This window comes from Schistocerca nitens, chromosome 10 (assembly GCF_023898315.1).
Source record: "Schistocerca nitens isolate TAMUIC-IGC-003100 chromosome 10, iqSchNite1.1, whole genome shotgun sequence".
In the NCBI taxonomy this organism is placed as follows: Eukaryota; Metazoa; Arthropoda; class Insecta; order Orthoptera; family Acrididae; genus Schistocerca; species Schistocerca nitens.
The window spans coordinates 118,165,566-118,186,811 of NC_064623.1; the positions used below are offsets into that span (position 1 = coordinate 118,165,566).

The 21,246-nt window shown below is 39.3% G+C and overlaps 1 protein-coding gene across 5 annotated transcripts in view; it reads left to right on the top strand.

The window, feature by feature from the left end:
• The window catches only part of LOC126210335 (uncharacterized), a 180,473-nt gene that overhangs the window by 32,007 nt on the left and 127,220 nt on the right, over nucleotides 1–21,246 (top strand). Inside the window, exon 1 of one of the 5 annotated variants that reach the window (XM_049939545.1) lies at nucleotides 6,256–6,301. The exons of 3 other annotated variants lie outside the window; for them this stretch is intronic. The gene's annotated coding sequence lies outside the window, so the exon portion shown is untranslated. Of the gene's footprint in view, nucleotides 1–6,255; nucleotides 6,302–11,441; nucleotides 11,667–21,246 lie in introns of those variants that run through there. One more of the 5 variants, XM_049939544.1, reaches the window with a different exon arrangement.

Consider the following 21,246-nt stretch of genomic DNA (forward strand, 5'->3'; position numbering starts at 1 on the left):
CTTTCTCCTAGTATTGTAGTTATGCACACTGCTATTACTTTTGAATTGGGTTTGGTTGTTAATAACAAATTTCATAAGAGAGTATATATACTGAGAAGCTACTGTGAATATCCCTAGATCCTTAAATAAATGTCTGCAGGATGCTCTTGGGTGGACTCTAGCTATTATTCAGATTACACACTTTTGTGCAATAAATACTTTATTCCTCAGTGATGAATTACCCCAAAATATGATGCCATATCCAAGCAGTGAGTGAAAATAGGCGTAGTAAGCTAATTTACTAAGATGTTTATCACAAAAATTTGCAATGACCCTTATTGCATAAGTAGCTGAACTCAAATGTTTCAGCAGATCATCAATGTGTTTCTTCCAATTTAATCTCTCATCAATGGACACACCTAAAAATTTTGAATATTCTACCTTAGCTATATGCTTCTGATTAAGGTCTATATTTATTAATGGCATCATACCATTTACTGTACGGAACTGTATGTACTGTGTCTTATCAAAATTCAGTGAGAGTCCATTTACAAGGAACCACTTAGTAATTTTCTGAAAGACATTATTGACAATTTCATCAGTTAATTCTTGTTTGTCAGGTGTGATTACTATACTTGTATCATCAGCAAAGAGAACTAACTTTGCCTCTTCATGAATATAGAATGGCAAGTCATTAATATATATTAAGAGCAACAAAGGACCCAAGACTGACCCTTGTGGAACCCCATTCTTGATAGTTCCCCAGTTTGAGGAATGTGCTGATCTTTGCATATTATGGGAACTGCTTATTTCAACTTTCTGCACTCTTCCAGTTAGGTACGAATTAAACCATTTGTGCACTGTCCCATTCATGCCACAATACGTGAGCTTGTCTAGTAGAATTTCATGATTTACACAATAAAAAGCCTTTGAGAGATCACAAAAAATCCCAATGGGTGGTGTTCGGTTATTCAGATCATTCAAAATTTGATTGGTGAAAGCATATATGGCATTTTCTGTTGAAAAACCTTTCTGGAAACCAAACTGACATTTTGTTAGTACTTCATTTTTACAGATATGTGAAGCTACTCTTGAATACATTACTTTCTCAAAAATTTTGGATAAAGCTGTTAGAAGAGAGATTGGACGGTAATTGTTGACATCAGATCTACCCCCTTTTTTATGAAAAGGTATAACAAAGGCGTATTTCAGTCTATCAGGGAAAATGCCCTGTTCCAGAGAGCTATTACACAGGTGGCTGAGAATCCTACTTATCTGTTGAGAACAAGCTTTTAGTATTTTGCTGGAAGTGCCATCAATTCCATGTGAGTTTTTGCTTTTAAGCAAGTTTATTATTTTCCTAATTTCAGAGGGAGAAGTGGGTGAGATTTCAGTTGTATCAAATTGCATAGGTATGGCCTCTTCCATTAACAGCCTAGCATCTTCTAATGAACATCTGGATCCTACTATATCTACAACATTTAGAAAATGAGTATTAAAAATATTTTCAACTTCTGACTTTTTGTTTGTAAAGTTTTCATTCAATTTGATGGTAATACTGTCTTCCTGTGCTGTTGGTTGACCTGTTTCTCTTTTAATAATATTCCAAATTGTTTTAATTTTATTATCAGATTTGCTGATTTCAGACATGATACACATACTTCTGGATTCTTTAATAAATGTTCTTAATATAGCACAGTAGTTTTTATAATGTTTGATAGTTTCTGGGTCACTACTCTTTCTTGCTGTCAGATACATTTCCCTTTTCCGGTTACAAGATATTTTTATACCCTTAGTAAGCCATGGTTTGTTACATGGTTTCTTACAGGTATATTTATCTATTTTCTTGGGGAACCAGTTTTCAAATGCATTTACGAAAGTGTCATGAAATAAATTATATTTTAAATTGCATCAGGTTCACAGTACACCTCATCCCACTCTAACTGCTGTAGGCTTTCCCTGAAATTTGCAATTGTTAAATTGTTGACTGAACGTACTACTTTGCTGGACTGTTTAGTACTGCTGAATGGAGCTATGTCATATATTGTAACTAGCTGTGCACCATGATCAGAAAGACCAGGCTGAGCATTTATCTGGTTAAACTTATCTTGGTCTATAAAGAAGTTATCTATCAGTGAGCTGCTATCCTTTACCACCCGAGTAGGAAAATCAATAACGGGTGTCAAATTGAAAGAACCAAGTAATACTTCAAGGTCATTTTTCCTATTACCCTCTTTCAGAGAATCTACATTGAAGTCCCCACAAATAATAATTTGCTTCCCCCTATCTGACAGATAGCACAGCAAGGAGTCCAAAATTTTCAGAAATAGATGAAAATTTCCCGATGGGGACCTATATACAGTTACAATTATAAATGTGCCTTTATTTAATTTAAGCTCACAGGCACATGTATCCATATGTTTCTCTACACAAAACTTTTTTGTTTCTATACTTTCTGCACAATGATAACTTTGACATATATGGCAACTCCTCCTTTCTCCATATTTTCTCTAATTACATGTGCAGAGAGCTTATATCCACTTACATTTACCTTATCCATATCAGTAACAATGTGATGCTCAGACAGGCATAGTATATCTATTTCATCCTCAGCTTCTAAATCTTCTAAACAAACCAGAAGCTCATCTATTTTATTCTTTAAACACCCAATATTTTGATGAAATATACTTACATTATTTTTAATTATACTTTCATGAGAACCTTTCCTTATTCTAACATTTGCAGTACTCTCCTGTCTGAGTTTCTCATTGTGCTTAGGCCTAGTTCCTATACCAGTGGTCACATGGTGTTCAGGGAGGCAGATTATGTCAACTGAGTTGAGTGACTTTAATTCATCAATGCAATTACCTAGGACTGAGATACAGCTTGGTGGAGATAAAATTTCTGGTGATTGGTGAAAATTTATTATTGACAGCTGTGATTGGTGATCCAATGTGCTAGACTTGTGCTGTTTAATTTCTTTCCTAAACTCAAGATTTGTTTCAATCCTGACCTCTCGTAGAACTTGACATCTTTCTTTCTTACCTATCCTAAAAAAGGTGCTGCTCCAACACCTGTAACCACTGGTATTTTACCATTCATGGCAGTGCCTCCCCCCTTAAATTTCCTGCTATTACCCCAGCCAGTTTACCCTTCCCTGTCTGATTGCCTACTGCTGAAGTGTTACATAATGACACCCTTTGTTTTCTATTAGTAAGATATGGCTGAAACCACTTTCCAGTACTACCAGTGAGGCCATAATATTTTAATTTACTTAAAAGAATGCTGTGATACACACAGTCAAACACCTTTAACAGGTCACTGAATATGCCAGTTGCCTCTAATTTGTCATCCAATGAATTAAGGACATTTTCGCTGTAAGTGTAAATAGCTTTCTCAAAAGCAGAATCCTTAAGAAACTCAAACTGTGACTTTGACACGCTTGAACATAACCTTTTCAAAGATTTTTGAAAAATTTGTCAAAAGTGAGATCGGTTGGTAATTTGATGGCATTTCTTTGTCCCCTTTCTTGTGGAGAGGTATAACTTCAACATATTTAAGCCAGTCTGGAAATGTTCCTGTGACAAGTGATTGATTACACAAATAACTTAAGATATGACTAAGCTCACATGAACACTCTTTTATTGACTTCGTTGATATATCATCATAACCACTAGAATGATTTGATTTCAAGGACTTTATGATGGATTCTATTTCTTTGGGTGAAGTAAGTGTCAGTTCCGTTTTACTGAGATTGCTTGTGTGCACTGGTTTCAGATATTCCATTGCATTATTTACTGAACCTGACAACCCCATGCTATCAGTAACAGCGACAAAATACTTGTTTAAATGGTTTGCAACACAACAAGCGTTTGTTACCAGGGTTTCATTTACTTTTAGAGCTATTTGTTCCTCCTCATTTCTGGTCCTACCTGTCTCCGACTTAACTATAGCCCATATTGTTTTTATTTTATTGCTGGATGTATTTATCTTCTTCTCATACTGCAGGTGTTTCTGGATAACCTTCTTCAGTATTTTGCAGTAATTTTTGTAATGAGCTATAATGCTAGTATCAAAGGTGTCCCTATGTATCAGATGGAGTTTCCTTTTTGTCTCACATGATATCTTTCAGATTCATATCTGTGTAATGGATCGTGTACACACGTGTCTGCCTTGTAAATCCATGAATGAGTTGGCCTTTCCACAAACAACAACAAACACCTATCCTCTGGATTTACCCCTTCAACCTCTGCTTCACTCTGTGGTAAATATAATGCCTTTACTACATGCCTAATATCCCGCATGTACCGTGCTAACAGCTCCCTGTTTTCTTATACCCACCAGTAGTCCCTTTGCAATAATTCCTGCAGTATCTACAGAGAAGGTATCAGTTTCTTACACAAATAGCCCCAAAATTCACTAAGGCTACACTGTGCTATTCTGGCTGTATTATCAGAACACATTAACTGCCCTGCATGCGTTGGATATAGCAACTTATAAAAGTGTTGTCCTGTCAATCCACAGTTTTCACCTTGTTCCTGTAACTCATCTTGCGACCACAATAGGTGCTGAATCTGGCCTAAAGTGTTGACTGAAAATTTTCTACACTTGTAACAACCCAAGTGAAAAATTAGGTAAATTACCAAACAAATTAAGGCACCATCAGTCTGCTGTATTGTCTCGATATATACTGTAGAATAAGGGATGTGGCTGGAGTTACATGTGATAATCACTGATGGCCCTTGTCAAAGATAAAACTTATTTATCAATTGTCATCTTGAAACTGCCTGGCAGATTAAAACTGTGTGCCAGACCGAGACTCGAATTCGGGACCTTTGCCTTTTGCGGGCAAGTGTTCTACCAACTGAGCCACCCAAGCACGACTCACGCCCCTCCTCACAGCTTTACTTCTGCCAGTACCTCGTCTCGTACCTTCCAAACTTTGCAGAAGCTCTCCTGCGAATCTTGCAGAACTAGCACTCCTGAAAGGAAGGATATTGCGTAAACAGTTAGTAGAGCACTTGCCCGTGAAAGGCAAAGGTCCTGAGTTGGAGTCTCGGTCTGGCACACAGTTTTAATCTGCTAGGCAGTTTCATATCTGCACACACTCCACTGCAGAGTGAAAATCTCATTCTGGAAACATCCCCCAGGCTGTGGCTATGCCATGTCTCTGCAATATCCTTTCTTTCAGGAGTGCTAGTTCTGCAAGGTTCGCAGGAGAGCTTCTGCAAAGTTTGGAAGGTAGGAGATGAGGTACTGGCAGAAGTAAAGCTGTGAGGACAGGCGTGAGTCGTGCTTGGGTCGCTCAGTTGGGTAGAGCACTTGCCCGCGAAAGGCAAAGGTCCCGAGTTCGAGTCTTGGTCTGGCACACAGTTTTAATCTACCAGGCAGTTTCATATCAGCTCACACTCTGCTGCAGAGTGAAAATCTCATTCTGGAATTGTCATCTTGTCAAAGACAAAAACTGTTTGGCGATTCTGCAGAGTTACTGTCCAAATGTCACTAAGTTTCATGGTCTCTACTTTCCTATTACAATTTTGCCTATGTTTATGTATTTCAATGGCTTCTCTACATAGCTGTGGATAATAGCACATTGTTGTAGATAAAATTTTTGTTTCAGAAAACTTCACTTTGTGACTTCCTGGCTGAAGAGCATGTCCTGCTAAAGCCGATTTGACTATTGGCAAAGACTTTTGGGTTCCTTTACACATGTACCCACACTTCTCTTGGTTGCTTCTACATAAACTTTACCATATGTACACAGAATTTTATACATGCCACATGCTAATAGAGGAGGGCGTTTATCCACAGATCAGAGTGCTTGACCTATTTTCTTTGTTGGTGTAAAAACCAGTGTGATGCCATGTTCCTGTAAAATCTTTTCGATCTGATCTATTACTTTTTTAATAAAAGGCAGAGAAACTGTATTTTTCCACCGTTGTTTTTCATGCTTGTCCTTCGACCTTCCATTATTTGGTCATAGAATTCTGTTTACTTCTTTCCCTGAGTAGCCATTTTTCTTGAAAGCCTGCTGTAAATGTTTTAATTTAGTGTACAGGTATTCCGGCGTGCAGATCCTTTTGGCTCTATTGGCTGCTTTCAGTTTTCACGTAAACCATGTGCCAAACAACATGTAGCCCGCCATGTGGTCCATGGTGGTGTCAGTCTCTTGAACATGTTGATATGATTGTCCACATTCATCTTATCAGAGCTTAGTACACACTACTTCAATGCTTCACTTAAATTTTATCTTGCTTTCTCCTTAGGTGCAGTGCATCAGTCCAAATGCCAGGATGATAGCAGATAGACGACTGTACATTGTGTTGGTACCTTTACTGCCTCCATGATTGGTATTAATATTAATAATTTATTCATCTAAGAATCATTTTACTTTGTGGATTTGCTGCTGTTCTGCTGCTCCCCTTTTTTTCATAATTAAATCTCTGAAACCGTTACTAAAATAAATGGTGTACATCATCATTGTTGTATTACTTGATCTCTGAGCACTGAACTTCTCCAGGTCTGACATCTGCATCACCTGTCACATTGCAGTTAGGCAAACAGTTTCAGTTGGTCTGTATGTGGTTAGAGTGCATTTACCTTTTTCTGTTTATTAACTTTGTCCCTAACTGTGAAAGAACTGTAAGTAAAATACATAACAGATCAACATAAATACATAACGATATTTTGTCAGTTGACTGCCTCATAATCAGAATAATTCTTTCCTTCACATAAGCTAAGAATTGTACTTTCTCTCTTGTGGTCCTGTTCCAGCAAGTGTTGACTGAAAATCGTGATTAACTTAAAAATTATGGAGGCACATTTACTATGTATATCAAGCAGAAATTTGAGAGATATTTTGAACACTATTTCTGAAATCCATTATGTATCATTTCTATTTTCAGAGCCAACATATGTTTTACCAATAAGAGCAGATTATGTCTGGGAAATTTCAAAATTAAATGTCCTGTTATTGTGTCACATTTGCAGTGTGTGTTTCTATGACAGTGAGTGGTAACATAAATTCTGGTAGGCAATCTATTACTTTGGATATGAAGTACGTAAAAAGTATTTTGCATTAGTTTGAGAAGTGAGCACCCTTGCACATGTCAGTTTCCGTTTATATTTAGGAGTACTTCAACAGTTCACCCATAATTTTCCTGTCAGTAGTGGCTTGTCTGACCAGTCTGCATTTTTTGGGACACTTTATTTTACATATATCAAAGCATATTGCTAACACAGAATCTGATTTATCAGTTTCTGCTGCCTCCCGTGATACTGCTCTGCACATCCATAAATGGGCGAATGAAGCGTATATGAAAAGAAAAGAAAATCATTTTTACGTTTGGCCTGCCAATTTCTAGATCACACTCTAGTTTTGAAATTATGGAAATGAACTATTGTCATTGTTTTGCACTTGTTTTGAAGCAGTTTATTTTTTCTTCTGCAGTATTCTAGACATTGGACATAACTGTTCCTTGTAGGCACTGTATGGAAAGTATTTTCTTTTTGCCTTGGTCACACTTTGTTTCTTGTCTTACAACAACATGGCAGAGACTAAGTAAGAGTATTTTTTGCTGGAACACTCAGACAGCTACAGCTCGACATCCAGTTAACGTAGAGTCCATTATGTGTCTCTAGAAGAAACATTATACTAAAACTTAGTTTTTTCGGTGGGAATACCAAGTATACTAATTGCCGAGGGCACGAGATTATGTAGAGCCAGCTCTGCATTTGTAATTTGGTGCACAGTATAGATAAAACATTTTGATGGTGGTCATTACATGACATGTGCATGAATGCACACTTGGGAGTAACTCCTTTTCAATTTCTAAACAAGTGGGAGTTTCCTGACAGTCTCAGTAGTGCACAGGACCTCTGAAGCATCAAGAAAGAGGTGAGTGTGTCACATTGAAACTAAAAGTGTACCTCAGTTTCAGTTGTAACTTGCCAGTTAATGTGATTGCTGTAGGGTTCTTCTTGGTGCACCTAGATCACATGCTTGCTCTTTTATTATGTGACTCGAGATGGCAATATAACAGCAGCAGAAGGTGTTTTGCATTCTTCATCTCAACAGAATCAGTTTAGTGCAACTACGGCATATGGTTATCACATTGTGCCTTTGACTTCCAAGATCTCCTGATCGCACAGTGTAATATTTATTTTTGTGGGGTTTTTTGTAAAACTCCAACTATGTACCTTTACTTCCAATGACTTTGGGTGAACTGTGACACTGCCTAGCAACAGCATTGAATGCTGGAACTCCAGACTTGCTTGCAAAACTATGGGACAAGTACAACTATTATCTTGATGTTTGTCATGCTTCTGGTCGAGGGCACATGGAATATTTGTGGTAGTAATGAAAAGTTTCATAAATAAACATAATTTTAAAAAGTATTTAGAGATTTTATGCACACATATGTAGAAGACAAAACTTTTGTAACCTGATGCAAGTTAAAATTCACCTTAAGTTTCCACCTTCATTCATGTAGATGATATGATCTTGTGAAATCTGATAACTCTTTTGAAATGTTAACATATTTTTATTTTTCAGGAGTGATTTTGCTGCTATTATATGTCTGACTTTATATCCTCTCATCTTCTTTTTTTATCAGTTATTATGCTGCTCAAATAGCAAAAGTTATCTACTACTTTTTCATCTTGGTCCTATTCTAATTCCCTCAGCATTAGCTGACTTAATTCAACTACACTCCATTACCATTGTTTCACATCTGTTGATGTTCATCTTATAAAATATTTTCTAGATATTATCTTCTTTGGTAATTTAATTTCAAACTCTTTGATATCTCTTACAAAATTGCAACATCATCAGCGAACTTTCATGTTTTTAGATCTGGTCACTTAATTTTAATTTATTGAATTTATCCCTCGTTTTATCCAAAAATTAAATTTCTTGTTGGCTTCCTTTACTACTTGCTTAGTGTAAGATGGAATAACTTGGAGTACAGCATACATCCCATTCTCACTACATATTCAGTTGCTGGCCTCCTTTCGTGTCTGGTTTTTGTTCAAGTTGTAGATATGATGTGGCTTTCAGAATTTTATTCGTGATAAGTTCAGAATTCCAAAGAGTGTATTCAAGACAATATTGGCAAAAGCTTTTTCTTAACCTAAATGTGCCTTTCTTACCTCTACCTTCAAGGATAAGTCACAGAGCCAGGGTTGCCTGTCATATTCCTACATTTCTCCAGAACTCAAATTCATCCGCTCCAGTATAGTCTCCTGCCAGTTGTTCCATTCTTGTGTGCATAAAATGTGTTACCATGAGTTACGGGTTTTATGATTCAGTAATTCTCACACATGTTAGCAACTGCCAAAGTCAGCATTTAACATAATGTGCTCATCAAATGTAACATAAGATGACACAATACTTTTTCTTAGCCCTGTCACAGGTATCACCAAACTTAACATACAACTGGTAGACAAAAATTATAAAACACCAAAAACACAACACACTACCATGCCAAATACGGTGTAGGAAAACAGTTGCATTCAAAACAGCTTCCTTTTGTCTCGGTATGGATAAATTGAGGTTCTGTAAGGTTTTTACAGGAATCTTATACCATTTTTTGTGCAACTAGTTTTGAAAATTCAGGCAGTGACAATGTAGATGGATAGCGATCATGCACCCTTCTAGAAACAGACTGTAAAGGCTCAATAATATTGAGATCTGATGACCTTGGTGGCCAGGGGAGATGCAACAATTCATCTTTATGTTGTCAAAACGTGTCCTGGACAGTGTGAGCTCTGTGAACAAGGGTCCTGTTGTCTTGTAACATAGCGTCACCACTGGGGAACATTGTACCATGATATGGACCTGGTCAGCCAAAATGATCACATAATCCATGGCAGGAACACAACATTGCAGAGTAATCGTGGGACCCATGGAGTACTGTTTTATGGCTGCCCAAATCATCATCGAACCCCCTCCGTGTTTCAGACTTGGGGCATAAACTTGGCCAGAAATTGGAAACCTATGAAACAAGAGTCATCCAACTGGATCAGAGAGGTTACTTCTTTCGAAGAGAGTAGCAGTGTGTGTACTTGGTTTGAAAAGGGTGGAAGCTGGCCTGCCATATAGTGGAGGCAGAATTATTTAAGAAGGATTTTGTGATAATATGTCTTGAGAAAAATTTTGAGGAAATGAGATGATTCAAAATGCAGGAATGACAAAGCCAATTTTTAAGGTAATTCATTTTTTAATTATTTGTGACTATAGTTTTTTATTGTTAGGATGCTGTATATGGTTAAAGTTTGCTGTAGAAATTTTATAGTTGACCACATGGACTTGTGTGATAGTTAACAAGCAATTGTACACAAGAGAGTTATTAAGAAATACTTTTGCTCCTTAAGGTGTGAGAATTTTATGAAAAGGTGTATTGTTGTTATGGCTTAATGAAGCATAGTTATACTTTGAATCTTTGTTCTCATTTATAAGTTGTTCAAGTTTATTTCCTCATTTTTTATTCTTTACTTTCATGACTGTTTGCATACTTGCATTGCACGTCGTCGGTTCTGTACTGAGAAGCATTTTATGACAGATGGTAAGATACCATCTCACAATGCAAATCACATGTATGGCAAATGAAATTTGATTTTTGACAGTCTCAATATTTCTAATAGGAATGTGTTTCAGAGCGGATGAGTGTTCCGTGCGCACAGGTATGCCAATAAATTTAATTATCATCTAAGTTCGTGTCCACTGTAAGGTATAGTGAGTGTTAGAGTGATTTGTTAAAATAATGTATCAGTTCCCAGGCTTAATACCAGTAGAAGATTTCCGTAAAATGCTATCTTGTGAATTTTCAAGCAGTTTGACCAGAAAGTCAGATGCATTAATTTTATGTTCATTTGCTCAGTAATTACAGTAACAGTTCTGATACACTTATTGTTTGCAAGACTAAGTATAAATATTAGGAATGTTCAGGTCCAACATTTTAATCTGAATCATTTTGTTTTGCAGTCTGATGGCACATGCAAATTTCATTGGAAATGAATTGTTTTCTTGCAGATGAACTGTTTGACGCACCGGCAAGTCTGGATTTCCCATGGTGTAATGTGAGCTCCCAATATTTCTGTTCAAAATTAAATTTTCTCGTAGTTATGTTGCCCAGCATCAAAATTTATGCCTTTTGATATCAAAATAAACTGTATAAATCTCTCAGATACCAACTAGATGCTTACAAAGATGAGTTCAGAAGTATTACAAGAAGCTTTCAGTCTCATTACACCATTATCCCCCCCCCCCCCTCCCAGCTGGTTCTCATCTCAAAGTACTGTGAAGTGGTTTAGAATCTCTCTTTTTCTGTTGGTGTCAATGCTTAATTATTCGTCTCCCCCACCACAAGTTTTCTGTTTGTATATAACAATGTTGTTCTCTTCCTGCAGGAGCATGAAGCAGATGAGAAAGCTGGTTACATCTGCAATAACGTGTACAGAAAGAGAGAGCCATTATGTGAAATTCATCAGAAGGACACTCATTTGCTGATGCAGTGTTTACCCGCTATATGGTATCACTGCCCTGGTTGATAGACTGTTAGTCACATGATTAGGCTGACGATTGTTGCCCTGTATAAGTGGAGGGGAAAAGTCACCAATCTCATCAATGCACATTGTTTCGCTGAATTTACTCTTAGTCTCCAAAAGTCTGTCATGACAGTTACCGAGTAGGTAATTTATGGCATTAGATAAGAACACTATTGAGAATTTGCAAATGAATTTGGAGACATTTATGCAACTCAATTATTAACTTGAAGAAGAAAATCGCTAACATTATTAATAAGTATCCTTGCTATCAGTAAACAGTTATCACTGCTCTCAGTTGTGACATCCCTGTTCTTAATGATATTGCGAGAATAAATTAAATAATATTCAATATTTACAGTTTATGATTAGCATGTGCTAATGGAAAAAGTGAAGACCTTGATCTGCGTCTCCTCATTGATGATACTCTATCCACTTTGGTATCATCCTTGGCACCTTCTTGGCTATCGACTGTACAGTCTTTTCTCCCTGTCTTATGGCTTCATGTCAGTGGTTACTGCATGGAGATCTTTGTGACTTTTTGAGGATATTGTCACTTTCTCGTTATCACTTAATGGACCAGTTATTACAGTGGTCTCTTCAAAGAGCCAACCGGCAATTATATACATCTGCTGTGCTTTCACCACCCCTCTGTCAAATTGCCCTGAAGAGGTTGCAGGATATGTCTCCAGTGTGATCATCTGCACTGCAAGATCTGCTTTCCCCCTTTATTTGAGCCAACCCCTGCTGGTCGGTGGCAAGGCATACTAAAAACATTCCAAGAACTATTCAGGCTCATCAAAGGAGTATACAGTATCTCAAGCTACATCCTTCACAGGCCACCCTCTATCTATATTACCCTTTAAGTGACAAGAGGTTTTTCCCAGCCTAACAATGAAATACATATCGGTGTGTACGCTGGTAATGCCCATGAATACACCTATTCAGTTTTATACTTATTCTTAACTGTAGCATGAGTTAGCAGTAGTAAATATTCATACCAATGAATCAGGAAAAAAAAATTATACATTGCAATTCCAGTTGTTTACCAGTGGTGTATATACTTGCCAGTGTCATTTAAAGAGTTAAACACAGTAAGAGGGAATGCTGGGATCATTATGTCCCCTTAGGAATGTATGCCTCTTCATCCCACATGTATCTCAAGCTGCATAGTCTACTGTCCAGGGTTTCCTCCTTAATGGTGGTATTTCTAGTAATACATTGATTCTTGCTGAACACCGCATGGCCCACGTTGTGACAGCATCTGCATGGTCTTCTTACCTGCCTGCCACTCGAATGGCATAAAAGCAAGTTGAGGACATCCCTATGTCTTTTAACTCTCATCATGCCAAATTATACAATGAACATTTCACTGACTGAAGCTGCTTCAGGCTGTTGACTCCCCATACGCTGTGGCCCCAGGCCGTGACTCGGTTCATAATCAGCTGATCCAACATCCAAATGTTACTCAAGGACTCTACCTACTCAAGGTCTTTGACTGTATTTGGCTAGAAGATGTCTTCCCTTTGCAATGGCAAGATGTATCACCATTCCAATCCTCAAACCAGGCAAAAAACCATCATCCATCTGTAGCTAGTGACCGATTAGCATCACCAACATGCTCTGCAAACTGCTTGAACGGGTGGTAACCTAGCTATATGCTGTGTTCTCAAATTACAGGACCTTCTTTCCCCCTATCAGTGTGTTTTCTGGGAAGCACAATCCACAAACAACCATCTAGTTAGGTTGGAAAAAATAATCTGCCAGGCTTTTTCAAAATGCCAACTCCTCTTTCCAGTGTGCCTACACTTACATAAGAAATATGACACCACTGTGCTTCATTACATTTTACTTCTCCTCCACGACTAGGGCTTTGGAGGCTCCCTATTAATTTTTATTCATCAATTTTTATCATGTCAGTTGTTTCAGGGCTGTACTGATACATCACTGAGCTCTCCTTGGGTCCAGGAGAACAATGTTCGTTGGGGCTCTGCACTGAGCAGTATGCTCTTCCACATCACCATCATTAGGCTTGCGACCTCTGCCAGGCCACTGGTCACTTCTGCACTGTATGTTGTCATGTGCCCATTGCTTTTGGGGAGATGCCAAACCTACAAGTTACATATGTCCTCCCAGAGTATCACACACTTTTTGTAGATTCGATTTGTTTGCTGATATCTTCAGGATACTACAGTCGTCTATAAATGGTCCTGCTATTCAGTCTGAGCTAATAATTTTCTTCACAATGCTCAGATCCTCTTCCCTGACCATTTAATGAATTAACTAGGATGAGAGCTCATTTCTCTCCTCAGACAACATAAAATATTCATAACCAGAGTTCTACCATTTCAACGATATATTGTCAAATTAACCATTAATACAATGTACTCTACAGTGAGCACGAGGCTGCTGCTTCTCTCTGCTCTGTATAAAATGTTATTGTTGTGGTCTTAAGTCCGAAGACTGGTTTGATGCAGTTCTCAATGCTACTCTATTCTGTGCAAGCCTCTTCATCTCTGAGTAACTTCTGCAACCTATATGCTTCTGAATCTGCTTACTGTATTCATCTCTTGGTCTTCCACTACAGTATGTGTCCCCCACGCTTCCTGCCATTACCAAATTGATGTGTCAGAATGTGTCCTACCAACAGATCCACTCTTTTAGTCAAGTTGTACCACAGATTTCTCCTCTCCCCAATTATATTCAGTACTCCTCATTAGTTACGTGATACCCATTTAATCTTCAACGTTCTTCTGTAGGACCACATTTCAAAAGCTTCTGTTCTCTTCTTGTCTAAATTGTGTATCATCCGTGTTTCACTTCCAAATGTGGCAACACTCCATACAAATACTTTCAGAAAAGACGTCCTTACACTTAAATTTGTACTCGATGTTAGCAAATTGCTCTGTTTCAGAAAAGCTTTCATTGCCATTGCCAGTGTACATTTTATATCCTCTGTACATCAGCCATCATCAGTTATATTGCTACCCAAATAGCAACACTCATCTGTTACTTTCAGTGTGTCATTTCCTAATCTAATTCCCTCAGCATCACCTGATTTAATTTGACTACATTCATTATCCTTGTTTTGCTTTTGTTGATGTTCATTGTATATCATCCTTGCAGGACACTGTCCATGCTGTTCAACTGCTCTTCCAAGACCTTTGCTGTCTCTTAACAGAAATACAATGTCAATGGCAAACCTCAGAGTTTTTATTTCTTCTCCCTGGCCTTTAATTCCTGCTCCAAATTTTTCTTTAGTTTCCTTTACTGCTTGCTCAATGTAAGGATTAAATAACAGTGTAGATTGGCTACAACCCTTTCTCACTCCATTCTCAACCACTGCTTTCCTTTCATGCCTCTCGACTTTTATATCTACCACCTGGTTTCTGTACAAGTTGTAAATAGCCTTTAGCTCCCCGCATTTTATCCCTGCTTCTCTCAGAATTTCAAAGAGAGTGTTCCTGTCAACATTGTCAAAAGCTTTCTCTAAGTCTACAAATGCTATAAATGTAGGTTTGTTTCCTTAACCCATCTTCTATCAGAAGTCATAGAGTCAGTATTGCCTCCCGTGTTCCTACATTTCTTCAGAATCCAAACTGACTTTCCCCAGGTTGGCTTCTACCAGTTTCTCCGTTCTTGTGTAAAGAATTCGTGTTTGTATTTGACAACCATGACTTATTAAATTCATAGTTCGGTAATTTTCACATCTGTCAGCACATGCTTTCTTTGAAAGTGGAATTATTATATTCTTCTTGAAGTCAGAGACCATTTAGCCAGTCTCATACATCTTGCTCACCAAATGAAAGAGTTTTGTCATGGCTGGCTCTCCCAAGGCTGTCGGTAGTTCCAATAGAATGTTGTCTATTCCTGGGGCCTTGTTTCAACTTAGGTCTGTCAGTGCTCTGTCTAATTTTTCACACAGTATCTTATCTCCTGTATCATCTTCATCTATGTCCTCTTCCATTTCTATAATATTGCTCTATAGTACATCTCCCTTGTATAGACCTCTACATACTCCAGCCACCTTTCAGCTTTTCCTTCTGTGCTTATGGCCAGTTTTCCATCAGAGCTCTTGATTTGATATTCATGCAAGTGGTTCTCTTTTATCCAGAGGTCTCTCTAATTTCCCATAGTGACAGGGTATGTCAAATACATTAGGTTTTACTTAACATTAATTGGTAATACAGGCTCTTTGGTTATTGCTTGGCGAGGCACCATAACACCTTCCATCAGCAACTGCACAAAATAACATATCCACAACAGCAAGTTACAACATCCATGCACCACTCATGCCCAAGGGAGACGCAACTGCTTATATTGTTGGCTCTAGGTAAACAGAAGCCCAGCCAAAATGTTTTGCTTCACTCTAGCTCAGTTAACGTAAAGTAACAGTTCTTCTGCATATTCATGTATAGTCTTCCATTTCTCAAAGAGCCTAACATTGTACCATGGCATTTCCTAATGAAATGTCATGGTATACAACAATCTCAAAGAATTTTGCATGTAGTGTAGCTCGCAGTCTGTAACCTTGGCTGAATCCCTGGTAGCTGAGTGGTCAGCACGGCGGAATGTCATATCTAATGATCTGGGTTAGATTCCCGGCTGGGTCTGAGATTTTCTCCACTCAGGGACTTGGTGTTGTGTTGTCCGTATCATCATCATTTCTCTCCCATCGACACACAAGTTGCCGAAGTGGCATCAACTCGAAAGACTTGCACCAGGCGAACGGTCTACCCGATGGGAGGCCCTAACCACGTGGAATTTCCATTTACCTTGGCTGAATGCTATCTCCAACATGCCATCCAAATGGCTCCTGCTCAGATCCTTTCCCATGGGTTGTAATTCTGTCTGGTGAAAGCACAAGTCATGCCATTCTGTTGTCATACAACAGTGCATTTAACTTAGAGCTGTACTTGGGTGTCTACTGTTGGGGTGTTGTTGCACAGTCCTAATTTTTAAAACCCTTCTTTGATGAAAAGTGGACATGCTGTCCAATATTCATCAACTAAAAACTAGCTTCATGGGAAAGATTAATGAGCTCTGCATATTTGCCCATAACTCTTTGGGTGTGAATCACACCACTCTACTCTTTATTTATCAGACTCTGGTCTCATTCCGATTGAGCTACAGTTGCTGGACTCATGGCTCAGCTGCAACTTCAGTTTTGAGTTTGTGGGAGCCAGTTCATCATCATGAAGTGAGTGGCTACTGGTGCTTTTTGGACTAGTCTGTTAAAAAGTCTCTTTGCCAAAATGGAAATTTTCCGTCTTCAATTGATTGCTAGCAGCCCTTGCTCACTTCTGTGGGAGCCAGTTCATCATCATGAAGTGAGTGGCTACTGGTGCTTTTTGGACTAGTCTGTTAAAAAGTCTCTTTGCCAAAATGGAAATTTTCCGTCTTCAATTGATTGCTAGCAGCCCTTGCTCACTTCTGCAATCACCATCCAAAAACTTCCCAGTTATCCAAATTCTTAAAGTCTTTTTGCATAGAAGGGGTGTTGACCCCAAGACATTGACTCTCGGGTGGCATTACCAGTGGAAATGTGGTTCAAAGCCCTTTCTGCAGTTCCTCCCCTTTCGCCCCCTCCTTCCACCCTTCCTCGGTTAGTATTCAGACCATGAATTGGAACTGATCTATTTTCAGTTCCGTAAGTTTGTTGCCCCCACGACCCTTCAGTGTCTGTTCCTCTTGATGCTTCAGGAGTATTAGGGTCCTACCTTCATTTACCCTGACAGCTGTGAAGCCATGGATACATCTCCAAGTGGTCAGGAACAACATTTGTTTGCTGGATCAGATAGTCTTTATTATGACAGAGATGATGGTCATTGACAGAACCCTACATTATATTAAACAGATCTCCCTTGAAAGTCTTTTAATTTGTATTATCTCAGTGAGCAATCTCCAGGCTATTGATCGATGTTACTCTTGTCACCCAGTGATATCTGCTGTTGCTGGCTTTCTCTTGGGCCTCACTCATACTGCCTGCTAAGTTGTTTTTTTTTCGGGATCCCAGGGCATATGGGTATCCCAGAGAATGAACTGGCTTTCCATTTGACAAGATGCAATCACTTCTCGTATATTTGCTTTGATGATTGCAGGAACAGAGTTGCGTATGCAGATAAGACCTGTTCTCACTTGAAGTTGGAACATCTGGTGGATTGCTGCCTCTTTTAATAAACTTTGCACCATCAAGAAGACTACTGCAGCATGACGCTCATACTTCTATTCCTTGTCCTATGTTTTCACCACATTGATACTTTTATTTTATGTAATGAAGCACCACCACATTAAGGTTTCAGAACCTTACAGACAGTAGCTCACATCATCATGGTATGACTCCTCCTTCTCACTCTTTGTGCCAAGCATTGTCTTCCAGATCCATTGCCTCTAATATTGTTAGACAATTCATGGAAAGCTGATCTGGTTCTGTGTTTTCTACATGAAAGCGGTTTTTATTCTCGGAAACATTTTAAACTATTGCTGGGGTGGGGACAGTGTGAATGGGATTGGGTTATCTCCCACTGCTTGCTGGGCCTGGGGTACCCTCAACCCTGTGTCCTTTACCGTCTACCTTTGTCATTCCTCTTTCACTCAGTTTTAATCATATTTCAATGGGGTTAGCTCTTTTCAGTGCTGCATCCCATGTAACTTTATAAGGGTAGCACTCTGACGAACACAGCGTGTTAAGGGTTTCTTATCTTTGATGTTAGTTTATGAGGAAAGACAGTTGAGCTGGTTTTTATGTTCCCTTCAGAATAGTTGTTATTGATCCCGTCTTTAACACTTTTGCTGTAACGGAGCTGGGGTAGGACAACTATGGCTGGGAAAGGCCCCATTATATGCTTAGTGCCAGGAAAGACTCACCTGGCCCCACCCACATACTGACCTGAATATTTCCCTCACCTTATTTTATCATTGTCAGTCCAACTGATGTTCTGTGCAGTTTTAGACATCTCACTTGCATTATTATGAATTTCCATGCTAGAATGCATTCCTTACTCCATAACTGTTATAGCCCTTAATTGATTGGTGGAGGTCAGGTGCAAGTGAGGTTTCTATAACCACAGATGAATGCTGGGGCCATCCTCATCTACTCGTTGAGCTGTATTTTGGCCTTACAAATTTACATCTCTTTAAATTACATTTTAGCTCCAGCCTCAATGTTGTTTCAGTGACTCGATTTTACCATTCCTGCATACTTTCATAATTCAGTCAAATTTCTATCCGCTGTCACAACTCTAGATGACCTGTCTCTTTACCGTAGGGCTGATGATCTCATTGTTTAGTCTCTTAACCCTCCAACCAACAAACCAATACTCCAGAAAATCCACGGCATGGCCAGCAGTGCTTCCCCGTCCGTTATACTGATGAGACCTCACACCACTGATTTCCATGTAATTGGATCCACCATAGAAGCAAACAACACAAAGAAATTCCATTCCAAAGAAGAGGTACACCACTTGGTGAACAATTGGTTGCTAGAATATCAAATAATTTTTTTCCACAGGCTGTGAACAGAAACAACATTAGTAGGTCTAGAAAAAAAAAAACTTACGACATTGTTGTCTGTGTACACTCTATAGAGTTATAATGTTATCTGGGATAAACTGCGGGGAGTAAAAGGTTGTCTACAACATATTCGACAACCGTACTGCAGCCCTGAATCAAAACACGTGAATGGGAAGCAGTAGTTGAGAAAGGAGTGAGACAGGGTTGTAGCATGTCTTCCAGGTTATTCGATATGACTTGGAGCAAGCAGTAAAGGAAACCGGGGAGAAATACGGAAAAGAAATTAAATTTGTGGGTTTGGTATTTGTCACTGACATTGCAATTCTGTCAAAGACAGTGGAGGACTTTGAAGATCTGTAGTCAAATTAAATCAGTTGATGTTGAGGGAATGAAATTAGGAAATGATGTGCTAAAAGTTATTGCACTGCAGAAAGATATACTGGGTGAATACAGGGTGTTACAAAAAGGTACGGCCAAACTTTCAGGAAGCATTCATCACACACAAATAAAGAAAAGATGTTATGTGGACATGTGTCAAGAAACGCTTAATTTCCATGTTAGAGCTCATTTTAGTTTTGTCAGTATGTACTGTACTTCCTCGATTCACCGCCATGATTTCATACAGGATACTCTACCTGTGCTGCTAGAATATGTGCCTTTACAAGTATGACACAACATGTGGTTCATGCACGATGGAGCTCCTGCACATTTCAGTCGAAGTGTTCGTACACTTCTCAACGACAGATTCGGTGACCGATGGATTGGTAGAGGCGGACCAATTCCATGGCCTCCATGCTCTCCTGACCTCAACCCTCTTGACTTTCATTTATGGGGGCATTTGAAAGCTCTTGTCTACTCAACCCCGGTACCAAATGTAGAGACTCTTTGTGCTCGTATTGTGGACGGCTGTGATACAATACGCCATTCTCCAGGGCTGTATCAGCGCATCAGGGATTCCATTCGACGGAGGGTGGATGCATGTATCCTCGCTAACGGAGGACATTTTGAACATTTCCTGTAACAAAGTGTTTGAAGTCACGCTGGTACGTTCTGTTGCCGTGTGTTTCCATTCCATGATTAATGTGATTTGAAGAGAAGTAATAAAATGAGCTCTAACATGGAAAGTAAGCATTTCCAGACACATGTCCGCATAACATATTTTCTTTCTTTGTGTGTGAGGAATGTTTCCTGAAAGTTTGGCCGTACCTTTTTGTAATACCCTGTATATAATTTTTTAAAAGTTTTTCGCAGCCAGCACTGATCCAAGCCAAGACAGGCTTGAGCTCAGTATCACAACAGGAATGTCAGGAATATCAAACAGGCAAGAGAACCAGAACTGCAAATATTGTGACTCACAACCGAGGTCATTGCCACACATCAGTCGAACAAGATGTCAGAATTGGCAGTTTGGCAGTATGACTTTGCTTTGGAGGTAACATAATGTCATTCTGACAGCAATGCAAGGTGCAGTAACTACATGTAAATCTTACACAAAAATGCCTTTCAACCTGCTGACATTGGAGTAGGTGCCAAGCCGAAGAGCTGCAAGCCACAGTCGAGACTTAGAGGAGTGGTTAAGAATGCTGACGAGCCCAGAAAACTGGGCCACATTCAGTCATCCTCGCCGAGGGATAATGTCATTACCTCCCACTGTCAGTTATACTTGGTCTCCCGAGCCCCTCTCCATTCCAGTTGCAGTGAGCCAGCACAGAGGCAGGACCAGTGACTCTCATGCTGACACCATTTGCCAGACGACTACTACCATCGAGACTGCAGCCAGCCCCGTCTGCTGAACTTAACTGCTATGAACTGCTCACTTCTTCTCTGCTGATGTGAAGACTTGGAGTCTGCTACCACCAGCTTGCTAGGGGGAAACTGACGGTGTTTGGCACACTGTCAAACTGTCACTGTATTGGGGAGGCGTGATAGTTGCTGCTACCTTCACTTGCATTTGTAAGTGGACGCTGGCATCCACTGCCTTCCTCCGGTGAATCGACACTACCACCACTGTCATACCGTACAGAGCTACTAGAAGCTTTCTAGAATGCTCATTAGCTATCCACGAGTGTGCCCTAGTAAATTGTGTCATCAAGCTGTAGGGCACCACCACTGGACAAACGATGCCTGCTGCCAGTTAGGAAAGTGGCCTGCATGACACCACTTCCCACTGTGCTAGCAGCATTGACCTCACTGACCGCCTCAAGACTGCTG